Genomic DNA, 15,481 nt, shown 5'->3' on the forward strand with positions numbered 1-15,481 from the left:
GATAAGTCCCATTCTCGAGACCTTTTTGGGCAGGGTCACCAAACGCGAGGAGTCTGCCTATTGAGTGGCGTGCGCTTTGGGGTTTCATTGGTTTGTCTCGGGCTTGAACCCTGCCCTCCGTCAGGAGGTTTGGACTAGGCCCGTCTATAGGATATACTTATATTCATTTCTGAATGAACATCCGAAACTTGTACAACCAACAGGCCTCCACGTCAAAGGATGACAAAGCCTAATATAGAAGAACAAAAGAAAGAAAAATTAAAATTACTATGAATATTATCAGTTTATCGAATGTGTACAACTAGCAGATATTTTTATGGTCATATTGATGAGATCAGCGCAAACATGAAACTTTATGTACGACATTTTCTTCAGCATGTACTGCATGGTCCTCTCACTGAGGTACCGCTGTGTTGATCATCGAAGTCACTCTTTCAATTAGAGTGAAAAAAAATGCACGGGGATGCCAAAGAACACCTGATAGCTAGGTTTCCAATGAATAGACCAGATTATACGCGAATACCTTCTCGCAAAGGAGGATGTCATAGTTGGAGCTCTGTTTTCTATTGATGAGTTTGTGCGTTGAAATCGGAAGATGCGAAGATTGTATTTGATTGAAGGGGAATATGCCATTGACGGGCATTTTCTCGCCAAGGCCTGACTACGGATGGTACGACCCCAAAAAGGAGGACAGAGAAATGTCTTTTCGTTTACAGTTTCTTGACAGGTAATAAATGCCATGCCATTGTTTTATGTGGTGGAAGACAAATTTTTAGGAATGTCTATGCATAATAAAGATTCGTCTTTTCCCGTGCTAAACAAACAAACAAAAAAAAAAAGGCTTCAAATAGATGAAACTGATGATAAATTGGTGGGCTAGTGTTAGTTGAAAGCAATGGAACACTTCGTTTTGGCGCTGTCACATGAACCGACACGGATTTATATGTTCGTATTTGATCATGTTGAAAGTTTTATATTGCCGAAGTGTGTGCGATGGAACACTTCGTTTTGGCCTTGTCATAAGAACCGACACTGATTTCTACGTGAACCCTGTTCGTATTGGATCATTTGGAAAGTTTTATATTGCAGATATATATATGTGTGTGTGTGTGTGTGCACTTAAACGTAGCGTCTTTCTTAAAGAATTTGCTGGGCAGAAATGAAATCAAAAGCCAACGTTTTGGAACCTTACTCGTAAATAGAGTTGTAGGCCTATCTACCCAAATGTTAGGGGCTCTATCAAGATGGCTCTAGTAGTCAAGTCTCAACATGTTTAAACGCGTTTTCTCACTAGCGTAGGCCAATATCTGTGCCAAAATGTATAAATACACACGCCAACCTTTAGAATTGTTTGATGGATTCGAGCAGAATTAAGAATGATGGAAGATAAGAGTTCAGTGATCAGACATGTCCATCTTGATCAAGCGTCTAAAAGTCACAGCAGGGGGAGCAAACTCTAATACTTAGACTATCTGGTCGAGGGTATGAACAGTGTGAAGAAAAAAGTTATGTTTCTACTGCTTTCTACTCTTTATATTCTAGCCTTGTTTTGTTTTTTTGTTTTCTCATAATCAGGGTGTTGTTGACGCTCGTTGACTTGTAGCAACAAACTGCTGGTAGACAACTCAACTGCTGGTAGACAACTCAACTGCTGGTAGACAACTCAACTGCTGGTAGACAACTCAACTGCTGGTAGACAACTCAACTGCTGGTAGACAACTCAACTGCTGGTAGACAACTCAACTGCTGGTAGACAACTCAACTGCTGTAGGTGTATTAGGCTATATCTTAATTTATAATACTTGAAATAACTTGAATAGCTTCCTTTCTGAATAAAACTTAATAGAACTTCTATTACAGTATAAAGAAGTATAACTTCAGATAAAATGAAATCTGTGTAGTAGACTTTAGAACTAATATAAAATGGCTTTCTGAACAAAACATAACTCACTACAATAACCGTGACATAATAACACACCAAATATATATTTTTTTTAAAAGTTGACACTATGCTGAACTAGAATTTTAAAAAATTAAATTCGAGATTTGTGTCGTTTAAAAATATATGCTTCATGTTTGCAAAATTTATAGAGACACTACTTCCTGGAGAACGAATCTTTTGGCCTCCATAGTTGATTAAAATCTAATTTTATCGATTAGTAAGGCTAGTATATCTGTATGTGGCATATTTAAGTGTGTTCGTATTCTTATTTAAATCAGTAGTTTCTGTTTGAATTCAGGTGAACATAAATCTATATACCGGCAATGCTTTTACTATGAAATTAAACTCGTCAGAATAGTACTTCAGAACTACTTCATCGGCTTACGAATTGTAGAAAGAATTACAAAACTCGATACCTTTTTTTTTTCTCAAAAGCTGCTGCTACACTATGTCAGAGAAAATATCTTCAAAGAAATCTGACTAGATATTTAGATTCTACAATGTCGTTTCAATTTTTTTCAATACCTGTAAGTACAGCTTCCGCAGAAAGAAGCTAATCCAAAATCAAATAAATACAAAATTATTTCAGAAATAACATCAGTACAGACGTTTGGCAGTTTTACCCATTCAAGCAGTTTGGTTCGAAGTTAAATTAGGATACTATTAGAATGTAGTTCAGTAAAGGCTAAAAGTATAAAATCTTTGTTTCTTTAAATCTTTTTCAATGGCATTTTACGAACCGGTATACATTTTGCGAACAATGGGCTGTCCAAACGCCAAAAGTCTCATTTCTTCCATGCTGATTGGATCCAAAGGGGACGGAACACACCATCGCAACTGGGAGTTCCACTTTAGTAAGGTGTAGTCAATGTAGAGGAACATTATATTCATGTTACTGAATTATATTGTGATGTGTTGATTGACTGTATTGTTTTCTGGTATGAACTGGGAGTTCCACTTTAGTAAGGTGTAGTCAATGTAGAGGAACATTATATTCATGTTACTGAATTATATTGTGATGTGTTGATTGACTGTATTGTTTTCTGGTATGAACTGGGAGTTCCACTTTAGTAAGGTGTAGTCAATGTAGAGGAACATTATATTCATGTTACTGAATTATATTGTGATGTGTTGATTGACTGTATTGTTTTCTGGTATGAACTGGGAGTTCCACTTTAGTAAGGTGTAGTCAATGTATAGGAACATTATATTCATGTTACTGAATTATATTGTGATGTGTTGATTGACTGCATTGTTTTCTGGTATGCGCTTCGGACTATCATCCCGATAATCCTGAGTTCAATTCCTTCCCGCTTCTCTCCCCTGCACTTCTCCAGGAGGCTAGGGCTATGACATAGCAATAACGTTTGATAAAACAAACCAATGTAGTAGAAATGTTCTATGTATGAATACGCCAATGAGCTTCCTGCTATACGGGTGAAAGAAATAATACACGTGTGATAGGCCTTGCCCTTGTAGTTGTTGATGGCTGTCTGACTTGGACAGATTGCTCTGGAGATGTCTGGGTTTCTTGTACGGGTGTATTCGATGCACTTAACTAACAAGTAACAAGACCTACACATATAACAAGTAGAAAAGACTTAATTTCAAACAGTTATAGACTCAGATCACGTTATCCCTTATGAAGTCCTAACACCAACTGACTATATTAACATAAATAATCTCTAACCCAACTAAGTCGTGACGTCACTTAATGTCGCGTTCAAAGTCCGTCAACTATGGTGCGTCTCTATACAAACTAATAATATTAAGGGTCTCACAGTCACATATTATAGTTTTCTGTTATATCTATTCATGTGTTATTTTATTTAAAAGCTTATATCAACTCACTCTGTCTGGTAAAAAGACCGAACATGTTTTTTTCTCCCATTTCCCATTCTCGGATCAAGTTAAAACTTTGCACAATTATTCATTAAACCTGACAGACATGAATAAATATTTTTAAAAAATTAAACAATGTGTTAATTCATTGTTGGTGATTAATTATTTTGTCTGATTTCGAAATAATAAATGTTACTTAATGAGAGATATGGATATATATATATTATATATATATATATATATATATATATGCATTTAGACATATAGTCCACTTATAATATCTTGATGTCTTTTTCTCCCACTTTTGCATAATTATTCATAGTCGATAACAATACTCGAAACAAACCAAAAATTAACCAATTAGTTAATCATATAGTACTAATTAAATAATCTTGTTTTATATATTAGACAGGGAGCTAAACCCTGTAATTTTTCAGTTAAATGGCAGCAATGGGCGGTTCTTTCCCTTAAATAAGCTTTGTTTTTAAAAAGTATTATTTTCTTTTCTATTCCTAGTTTACTTTCTTATAAAAAAGAATAAAGGCTGTTCAAGCACCTCAAGAAATGTCATTGATCTCATAAAGAAATATAAATGACATGTTCAAACAACAATTGACGATTGATTCCCTTCTAGTTCTGTATTTTCTAACAGCAAACTCTTTCATGGTGAAAGAAATGTCAAAGTGTAGATGCCTTACTATTGTTTTCTAATTCAACAAAGTAACATCTGCAAGCTGGTGATTCCCGCTTGTCTTTCTGATATTAAATCAGGCTACATAAATAGAAAAGATAAGATAATTTTAAGTTAAAAACCAATTATTGAAAAGATACGCCTTTTTTTTTTTTTTAAATTTAAAGCAACGGTTCAGTTTGAAAAAAATATATGTAATACATTTTTTAAAGATGGTTGGTTGAGATCCCGCCCTGTTAATTTTCCAAGAATGTTATAGCTCTTAACACAATGTCGCTAAAGGAGCTTTCTACATAGATGAATTCTGGTTGTAATGGTCTTTGGATGAAACATAAGAACGATACCGATTAGAATCAAAAGGTGACACTTGTAGGCCTAATTGTGACAGGCCCTTGATGTCCTTGCTTATTTAAAAGGTGACACTTGTGGGCCTAATTGTGACAGGCCCTTGAGGTCCTTGCTTATTTCAAAGGTGACACTTGTAGGCCTTATTGTGACAGGCCCTTGAGGTCCTTGCTTATTTAAAAGGTGACACTTGTAGGCCTAATTGTGACAGGCCCTTGAGATTCTTGCTTATTTAAAAGGTGAGACTTGTAGGCCTAATTGTGACAGGCCCTTGAGGTCCTTGCTTATTTAAAAGGTGACACTTGTAGGCCTAATTGTGACAGGCCCTTGAGATTCTTGCTTATTTAAAAGGTGACACTTGTAGGCCTAATTGTGACAGGCCCTTGAGGTCCTTGCTTATTTAAAAGGTGACACTTGTAGGCCTAATTGTGACAGGCCCTTGAGGTTCTTGCTTATTTGATGACATTATTGCTGACATAGTTAAAAACGAAATAGGCCTGAACCTGAAATGTGACTAAAATAATCGTTGTGATCAATTTTAAGTAGAGCTTGTCTTTGAAAACTAAATTAAAATCTGGCAAACTTTTATACAAGTAAGAACTGTTCTCATTTTTAATAATTATTCAATGAACTTATTGGCGATGAAGCGCATTCACAGAAACCTTTAAAGTGGTTCTCAAAAAAAAATGTTGTTTTGAGTTGTTTGCCCGTTAAATAATATACATACACACACACACACAGACCAGTCATAGACTGTCGACACTACTTGATCTTTCAGAATAAGCTGAATTCTTATCTGATCTTCGTCTAGGCTACTACTTCCGCTCTCTACTCTAGGCTAGCATACTTATCAAAGTGGAAAGGTTAAAAGCATATTTTCTGAACGATATTGCAGACGAATAAAACTAAACCACATTTCTACTACAATCAATTTAAATAAATTACTTTGCATTCCGAATAGATCTATAGGCCTATACTAAAAAGTCTCTCGTTTTAAGAAAAAATGGAGAAAATCGATCTTGGAAATCATTACAAAAACTCCCTCCCAATGAAAGTGTACGTATTGACCTAGACACAGTAAAAAAGCTTTCTGGTATTAATGTTAAAGGTCAAAACAAATGGAACGACTACTTCGTTAGTTTGACCTGTAATGCCGTAACTAATCTAGATCATAGATAAACGCAAATAAAAGGAAAGAAATGTGGATTTTCTAGAGGTTATTGGATCGCACGCCCCCCTTTCAATACCGCATGTTATGTCAAAAGTGGCGCGAATTGCAATCATTGGTTCACAAGCATTTTTAATTTAGGCGATGCACAAGCAACTTTTAGGCGATGCACCAGCAACGCTTAGGCGATGCACCAGCAACTTTTAGGCGATGCACCAGCAACGTTTAGGCGATGCACCAGCAACTTTGTTAAGAAAAAATATTGTTTTAAGACGTTTTCTTCTGTTTCTTAAAGTGTGCATTATACACATTTGTTTATATTGCCGGAACAACCCATCCTCCCCCCCCACACACATCTTAACGCTTTCCCTAACAGACTTTTGACCGTGTATTTCTTACCATGAAACGACATGCTCTCTTTTCTTCTCTTTCTCTAAAACCCTCATTTTGTTTGTTGTTTCCCCGCATCGTTATTTTTTTTCGGACAAACTTTTGAATTAATTTTGAACGAAATGCTTTATACACCCTGCCCATTCGAAACACACACACACACGCTTTGGGGCCGTGAATTGCAATATTACTTTTACCTATCCACCCCCTCAGCCCACATCAAAAAGTTAGTATTAAGTACTATCTCTGACTATTCTTCAACTTATCAATGCAGTATTGGAATATTTAATATAGGCCTACTCTTTGTTGCTTTTCGACCGGAAAACTCCTCATATACACACAAACACACACACACAACTCTAATTTCACATATTTCGGCCAATTTTTTTATTACAATAACCTAACCTTTTTTTAGCATCACCATACACTTTTCAGCTTTTGAATTCTAGATATAGCACCTTTGGTTAGTTTTAGCTTTTTTTAAAATTTTGGAATTATGTCCTTAAAAAAAAAGCAAACATCAAATTGATTGTTTTATAATATAAATAATAAGGCTTGTCTTCGAGTCCGAAGTATAATGAGGAATGCAGTATTTCCCGTGGATACGCAGCCCCAGCTGTGACCTATATATTTTGCCACATCCAGGGCAAGCATAACCAATGTCTACAAAAGCAAGTTTCTCACCAAGGAACGGCTGTTGACATTTACGCTCATAAAAAAAAGTTTAAATAGTGGTTAAAAATGGAAGAAAGTTTAATCTTTTACTTTTTGATATGTAGCCATGTTTCTATCGAAGGCATTTAAGGCTCCTCGAACGCTTCCATCAAAGTTGCCTTCGTCCTTATTGGACGAGACTACATTACAAATATCCATGTTCTGCTGGATGTCGGTGTGGACAGTATAGAAGCACTAATTACCATTCAACACCTGCGCTGGATCGGAAGCTATCCTCTCATGGGAGACGACCGCATGCCAAAAGCGATCTTCTTTGCGAGCTTGAAGGAGGATGACTTAACATGCCCTCACTTAGAGAAAAGTAGCTGGCAGCAGATGCCCTCTGAAGGAGACAGCTGGAAAGCTCTCACAAAGGCTGCGGAACATACATTTGAGGCCCAAAGAAAAGCGGGATTGAAGTCAGGCTCAGAAGAAAAGAAAATTTAAACAGACCGCAAGTGGACAATAGCTTTGTCTGCACGAGATGCGGAAACATATGCAGGTCGCAACTGGGTTTGCGTAGTCATGTGAAACACTGCACGCATCCTTAATCTTCGGAATCGAAGACATTGCCGAAAGGTCATAGATAGAAATATATAGACTGATCGACAAAATTGGTTTCATTTGGTGAGAGACAAAGTTATATCTGTTTCAACCATTTAAAAGCGCAAAGCGCGTAATAAGTTCTGGAAAGTCTCATTTCGGCCTATAGACATAGAAAGAGATCTGTGAATTTTTTTTTTTTCAGTTTTCAGCCTTCTAAATTCAAATTTCTAAAAGTTATTCAAGTACTTATAAAATTAGAAGGTTTTACAGTTTTAAAGAGTCTACAGTTACGGTGCACACTGCGTCCAACTTAATTATTTACACAAAACTTAAGTAATTCGTTAATATTTTGATTGATTTGTGTGTAATTGTCATCGACATTGAAACATCTGGAAAGTTTCAACTTGATCTGAGAATGGGAAGTGGGAGAAATAACGTGTACAAGATTCCCCCCAGACTGACAGACTGAGGTTATTAAAGCTTTGTAAAAAAAAAAAAGCATTGTAAACAAAAAACAGATTACTTTGATTTACTGATTTACTTTTAGTGGGAAAATCCCAAATATTAACTAAATGGTTTCATCGTGAACAAGCAACAAGAGAGTTGATTAGAATTAATACTCACCGTGACATAGACAAGACTGGTAACAAAATTAAGACTGATATGAAACTGAAACTTCAAATCGATTATTGGAGGCTATCCTTAAAGCAAGGGTTTATTGAAGAACGATTGAATCCCCTCTATAATCTCAGCGTTCTATCTGTTGACTCATTGTCATATAGATTTTTAAAAAATGTAGCCTATTTGAGAAATTTGACTTCTTCTCTAGATTTTCGTTAAGTTGCAAATGCCAGTCGTCTTTTATCAACTCACTCTGTGTCTGTTTGGTAAAAAGTCTGTACACTTTATTTCCCCGATACCCAATCTCGGATCAAACTGAAATTTTACACAATTATTTCTTTTACCTGACAACTAAAGAATCAATAACAAAATCAATTAGTTAATAAATTATTGGTAATTAATTATTTTGTTTGGTATCTTGAACAAGGGAAAGAAATTGTACTTGACTGAGTTGGTGGTATAAGCTGAATTAGTCCCCTTAATATGTCGCTGCTTTAAAGTAAGTTTGAAACAAACAATAGATAACTATATAATCTTCTGTTTTCATACACACCTTACTTGCAGAGTGGTTCGAATGTCGGCTTGAGTCATGAATTCGAATTCAGGTCGTCCCCCCCCCCCTTAGTTTTTATAAATGCTTTTAAAAAACGAGTAGGCCTACGGTACAATTGACTCCAGATATCCCTTTCTCCCCCCCCCCCCCCCCCATTTTCCCAACTGGTCCAGATAAGTGATAGGATCAAAACGTATAACGCTAAACAAAAACAATGGGTCAAAATATGTCTAATTGCACAGATTTAGTGTTGTTGTTGTTCTAGATCTATTATAAACTTAAGTACATGACTGATCCAAACCAATTGATACAATTACACTTCGTATACGTTTTTTTTTTGTGTTAACGTATTTTTTATGTTTTTCTTGTTTGTTTTCTAGCGACTATAACTTTTGGTCATATGTCCATCGTCTGCAGTGTCGAGACTTGCCAGATCTTTGTGGTGATTGTCTCCCGGAAAGGAAATGTTTAGCTGTTTTTAAAGGCCAAAGTTTTAGCTGTTGATCTTTATTCTTTTGGTTTTAACACGTTTTGTGTTGTTGTTTTTTTTATTTAGCAAGATTGTCCTGTAATTAGATGTGGCCTTTGGAGGTGAAGAGTGGAGAAACCATCGCAAGCCCCGCGCCAGAGGTGTGGTGCGATAGGGATATTCATCACAGTCAATCCATCACTGAAATATGAAGGGCCTCTGCTACACATTGGAATGTGCCGTAATAAATTACAAGACGTCCTGATGAATTTTTTTCCGGAAACAGTTCCCATAATTCAAAATATTATTTTAAAACATTTTGGGGCATCTATAATTCCAAATATTATTTTAGAAGCATTTCCTGGCATCTATAATTCAAAGTATTATTTTTGAAGCATTTCCTGGCATCTATAATTCAAAATATTATTTTAGAAGCATTACCTGGCATCTATAATTCAAAATATTATTTTAGAAGCATTTCGTGGCATCTATAATTCAAAATATTATTTTTGAAGCATTTCCTGGCATCTATAAATCAAAATATTATTTTAGAAGCATTTCGTGGCATCTTTAATGGTGGTAACCTCTTCGCTGTATCTCGAGTAGAGTGTTGACTATTTTCAACCAATTCCAGCTAACCAACTGAACACAGGCGAAAGGCCAATAATGAAATGAAACAATCAAAGAGTGTTGACGAGTCAAACATTTGATTCGGTAATGAAGGAGATCCGTCTATGTGGTCGCTGGCTAAATAATTAAGCCCAAAGACTTAAACATATGAACTGTTTTCTTTATTCCATAACTCATCTTAGTATTAGGTTTGATCATGACGTCACTATATAAAACCTAACCAGAAATAAACTAAACAAAATTACTCTCAACTTTCCCGCCAAATCTTTACTGTAAACTAGCGCAACCTAACAATACCCAATACTATGACCCAATACGAAGAAAGATACTTTTGTTCCTAAATAACGTAATTAATTACGATTTTGCACACACACAAAAAGCGTGAAAAGTGGATTCTGAATGTGGTCGTCAAGGCTTCTTGGGCTTCTGTTTTTTCTCCTGTATCAAATCAATTTGTCCACTCCAGCGAGTAGTTCTCTTTGATTTTCGAGAATCCTTTTTTCCTGGATTCATTGCACAGCCGAGATGTCTACTAGTTTATTTGTATAGACAACTCACTAAAAATAAAGGTTCCCGGTCATTTCATCCCCGGTCATTTCATCTCCTGTTCTTTTCATCATCTGATCATTTTATCTAACAAATTAGTAGGCCTAGTTGTAAAATCGTGACATAAGCAATATTTAATTTATTCATTTTTATTGACATGACAACAAGTGTGACACATAATTAGATAACAACAAAATTAAATGCCATTAAAAACTATAAAAATTTAACATGTATAAATATAGAAAAAAAAATCACGTGAAAGAGTGTTTTTATGTTCATCTACATAGGCCTAAGATAGATAGGTAAGATAAGATAGATAGCAGGGGCGGACTGGCTATATGGGCATTCGGGCAAATGCCCGGTGGGCCGGTACCCAATTGGGCAGGTAGGGCCACCGAAAGGGTCGCATGAATGCCAGAAATTATTTTAAGAGATCTTTTACAATTTAAAGTTTAACAATTATCTAAAGCAATCATATGGCTAACAATTTGTGGGCCGGATTGTATAGAAATGCCCGGGCAGATTTTTTCAACCAGTCCGCCCCTGATAGATAGGCTATTGATTGTAAGTACCGAAGACGATCAATCGATTTATATTACTCAACAATGTTTTGTAATTCTCTTTGCCTTAAACACAATTTTACAACTTTAATGTTTAAAAGAAATAAAAACAAAACTTATAGGCTATAGGCGTCATGATATCCTGAGGATGGGTGAAGTCAGCCTTTAGTAGAAAAAAAAATAAAACTTTATTTCAAGGCTAAAAATGACGCGCCCATTTTCAAGAAAAAGCGATTGAAAAATAAAATTAAGTGAAAAATGGTCGTTAGGAGTTATCAGCGGCATGATCATAAGTATTCTAATAGTTCTATCTCTTAAATGATTTCCACTATTTCCACCACACCTTGGCCTTTGATGATAAATTATCAGCGGCATGGTCATAATTATTTTAATCGTTCTCATCTCTCAAAAGATTTCCACAACTTCCACCACATCTTGGCCTTTGATCATTACGTCATTCGCAGGATAATATTATAATATTTCACCCCCCCCCCACATTCAATAGAAGCGCTATAGCTAAGTACACACCCATATTTACAATATATTATAAGATTTCTCATCAAGAATGTAAAGTGGAAAAGGAAACACTATAAACGCATTAATAACATGTCAAAATATATAAAAAAAAAAGCATTCTACATAATCATATTTATAATATTATATAAAATGAGGGCTTAAAGTCAAAGCTTTAATAAAATAAACAACACAATTAAACAATGGATAAGAGAAAAATATTTAATTGGGGATGAAATGACCGGCGATGAATTGACCAAGGATGAAATGATCGGGGATGAGATGACCGGTCACCTAAATGAAGGTAATTAAGTACACTATGAAATAAAGAGATGAGCCCCGCCCCGCCCCGCCTTATTTTTCGCTCATTACAGTTCAATACCAGTAAGAAAAAAAAAACCGGTCACAAGCAAAACGCTTTTATGATCGTACACTCCTCACCCCCCTCTGAAAATCCCAGGAGCTTCTTTGATTTGGCAAAGTCCAATAAATGTATTATAGCCAAATGTTCATATTGCACCCTACCCTCCCCACTCCAAAAAAAAAGGCCAATATTGACATGACGTTAAGTAATATTTGTCCAATATACACGTACTGTGTGCGTTTTGGCCAGGGAATAGTGGGGTAGGCTATTGGGGGGGGGGGGGGGAATGTTGCCTAGTTTGTTACATGCTCTTTTGTACGTCATACATTGCCCAATGCTTTTCATTTGTTTAGTGTATATATATATATAAAGAGTTGAACTATTTCATGTAACCTAAACAAATCTTCAATTGATTAAATTTATCCTAAAAATTTCATTTAAAAATAAAATAATAAAAATAATATGATAATAATAGTTTCATTCTTCCATGCCCACACTTTGGAATGTTGGATCCCTTTTCTGTTTCAATTGGCAATGGAAACGTCACTATTACGAATTGAAATGGCCCTGTTATTGTCCCCCCCCCCCCCCTTTTAGAGCAGCAATAGGTTACTGATGGAACCGGTGTAAGGGATCCAGCCGCCAATATTCTGGGCAACAGAAATGCAACTAAAAGTGTGAAGACCTTTCAGTTTTGACTTTACGAGCGGTCGAAATTCTCACTTCGCCTTGTTCTAATCTCTAACTGAATCTAGAATATTGTTGGACAAGTTTCGATTTGAAGATTATTATACGCCCTAGCCCAAACCTCCCGCATGACAACGAGGCATGGCGGCTATCAAGGTTCGAACCCAGGACCATCAGGATGACATCCCAAAGCGCAGACCAGACTGACGAATTATTAGACAGTCTAGGTATTCTTGGTCATTGGTTTTCCCAAGTGAATCCAGACGAATCATGTCATGCTCTGCTGGCAGTGTGTCCAACCAATGTTAGGGTCGCTTTGTAGTATAGACATAATGACTAGATCTGTATAAGAATAGAAACCTCCAGAGTGTGGGTAATTCTCCATGGCTACACGTAGATTTTTGAGGGTATCGAAAGTATTTTTAAAAAGCTTCATTCATATTCATATAGCCTAAATTTCGTGATTGATATAACATTTTGTACCGCACTGTATGTTTGGAATATCTGTGGCATTTTACGTCTCGAGAGACGATCTTTTCCCTTTGCAACTTCTTGTGTGACTAAAGAGGCCAATCCTTGAGGCGCGGTGGCTGAGCGGTAAAGCGCTTGGCTTCCGAACCGGGGACCGGTGTTCGAATCCTGGTGAAGACTGGGATTTTTTATTTCGGGACCTTCGGGCGCCTCTGAGTCCACACAGGTCTAATGGGTACCTGACATTAGTTAGGGAAAAATTAATCGTTGTGCTGACCACATGACACCCTTGTTAACCGTAGGCCACAGAAACAGATGACCTTTACATCATCTGCCCTATAGACCACAAGGTCTGAAAGGGGAACTTTATGTTTGGAATATATCTAAGTTTTAATTATGTTGTTTTTCTCCTAATGTTTTGTAAAACATTTCAAACTGGTCGGCTGAACCATGTTTTAATTTAATATTTCATTCTCAAAATCGTTTTTCGAATTTCGTAAATCTTCTGCCAATGCTTGTTATCATAACATTTCACTCCACTTCATATCATGCTTGATGTAAAAATCTCCCCCTTTGGTATATAGATATGAAAAAAAAATAGTGGCAACCTTTTCTGGTCTAATGCGATTATATCGAGTTCAAATGGTTGCAACATTTCCAACTGGCAACCGAGACATTTTGCAAACGAACAGGCCAGGAAGACTTGTGCAGAGCCTAGCTGATGACGCACGCGTGGAATGCTAAAATTCAAGGCGTGCAGTATTATTCGCTACGGGGTCTACCTCGACAAACATTGTTGAACACGGAGGCCCGCATTCATTTTTTCCCCTGCGCGCCAGATGTTGGCCTAGCCTAAGGCCTATTATTACCGTCTCTTGTTCAGCCGCTGACCTGGCTGCCCGCTCAGACGCCTACACCGCGAGCTCAGCCGGTTTGAACCGGACTAGTCAAGGATATGTGATATATGTTAGTAATTTTGTTCACGCATCCTTCGCATGACACGTAGACAATCTCATTTCTCGTAGAACCGGTACGGTTCAAGAGTGTTATGATAAATATAATCACTAAAACTAAGCAAAAAAAAAAAATATTTTTTTTCAAAATATCTCGAAAAAAGTCATTCCAATAAGCTCAGTTTAAATTGTATAGAGGAAATAAAGCCTTTGTATTTGCAGATTTTGTATGGTGAATTTTTGGTCTACTTTAGTATACTTTATATGGTCATGTTCCCGAAAAATCTATGGATTATTTTCGTTGTCCAGTAACTCGCTAGAGACTTGATCGATCATAGACTAAACTTGTCATGGACTTGTGACATGATGTCACACCATCACAATCATACGTGATTCCCTCTCTTTCCCTCCATAATTTAACCGGTCGACGTGACCTTTGTAACATGTCAAGGACAGCAGCAGTCGCCTGCCATCCATGCTTCAATGGGCTTTTTCGAACCCGTTACCAAGCTACCGATGTCATACAGAAGCAAGCGCTAGAATATTATAGATGTAGGTCAATCTCATTGGCCGCTCATATTTTCTGTACGGATTAAAATGTCTAGATCTATCTATTTATTTTCTTCTGTGCTATAAAGTAGGCCGTCATTGCCGTTACCCAGAAGCACATTAGGTTACGTGGTTATTTTGCTTTCAGCCAATTATATTCTGTCGGAGTTAATTTTGTAAAGGTTTAGGGTCTTTTACATGTATTGTTATTATCATTCTCCAGCCAGGGTAATAACGATAATGCAATTATGTTTATATCTCCCCTTGTGAGCGCTGGACCTCTACAGTTCTCCATCTGTGGTACGCGAATCATAAGTGGTGCGCGACAATCTTTTTAGCAAGTAAGATAACATTTATCCTTTTTTTTTTTTTTAATTCAATTTTGTAATTTTTTTAAAATTGGTATTTCAGTACATTTACTACAAATAGCGCTCCATTAAACCTAACAAATTTTAAATAAATCAAATGTCTGGTTTAGCAAGCAATGAACCGCGGTCAAATGGTTAATACTCCCCAAAATGTTTAGTGGTTGAAGTCGAAGACCTTGTTTCCTATGTTGGTATCTAACAAAAGCCTTTGGTACTGTTTCTCTCCGTTTGGGTGTCAAGTTGAATAGGTCCTCAGAGCTTATTATGGATCTCCACTTGGAAATAGGTTGATAACATCGTGGATACTTCTTTAAAAAATCATTTGAGACATGTCAATGTGAATGTGGGTTTGTCCACATTGTTTACAGATTAGAAGGCTTAATTTAAGAATGATATTTCAAATCATTCAAACTTTTTAGAATTTAAATGAACTGCGAAATTTGAAGAAAAAAACAACACTTTTTCTGAAAGTAATGTGTATCTTTTTATTTCACAGAATCCCATCCATTCATCCATCACAGTGACGCCTCAGCCATGGAGGGCTCTTGCCTGCTTCAAC

Source organism: Biomphalaria glabrata, chromosome 10 (assembly GCF_947242115.1).
Source record: "Biomphalaria glabrata chromosome 10, xgBioGlab47.1, whole genome shotgun sequence".
NCBI classification, from domain to species: domain Eukaryota; kingdom Metazoa; phylum Mollusca; class Gastropoda; family Planorbidae; genus Biomphalaria; species Biomphalaria glabrata.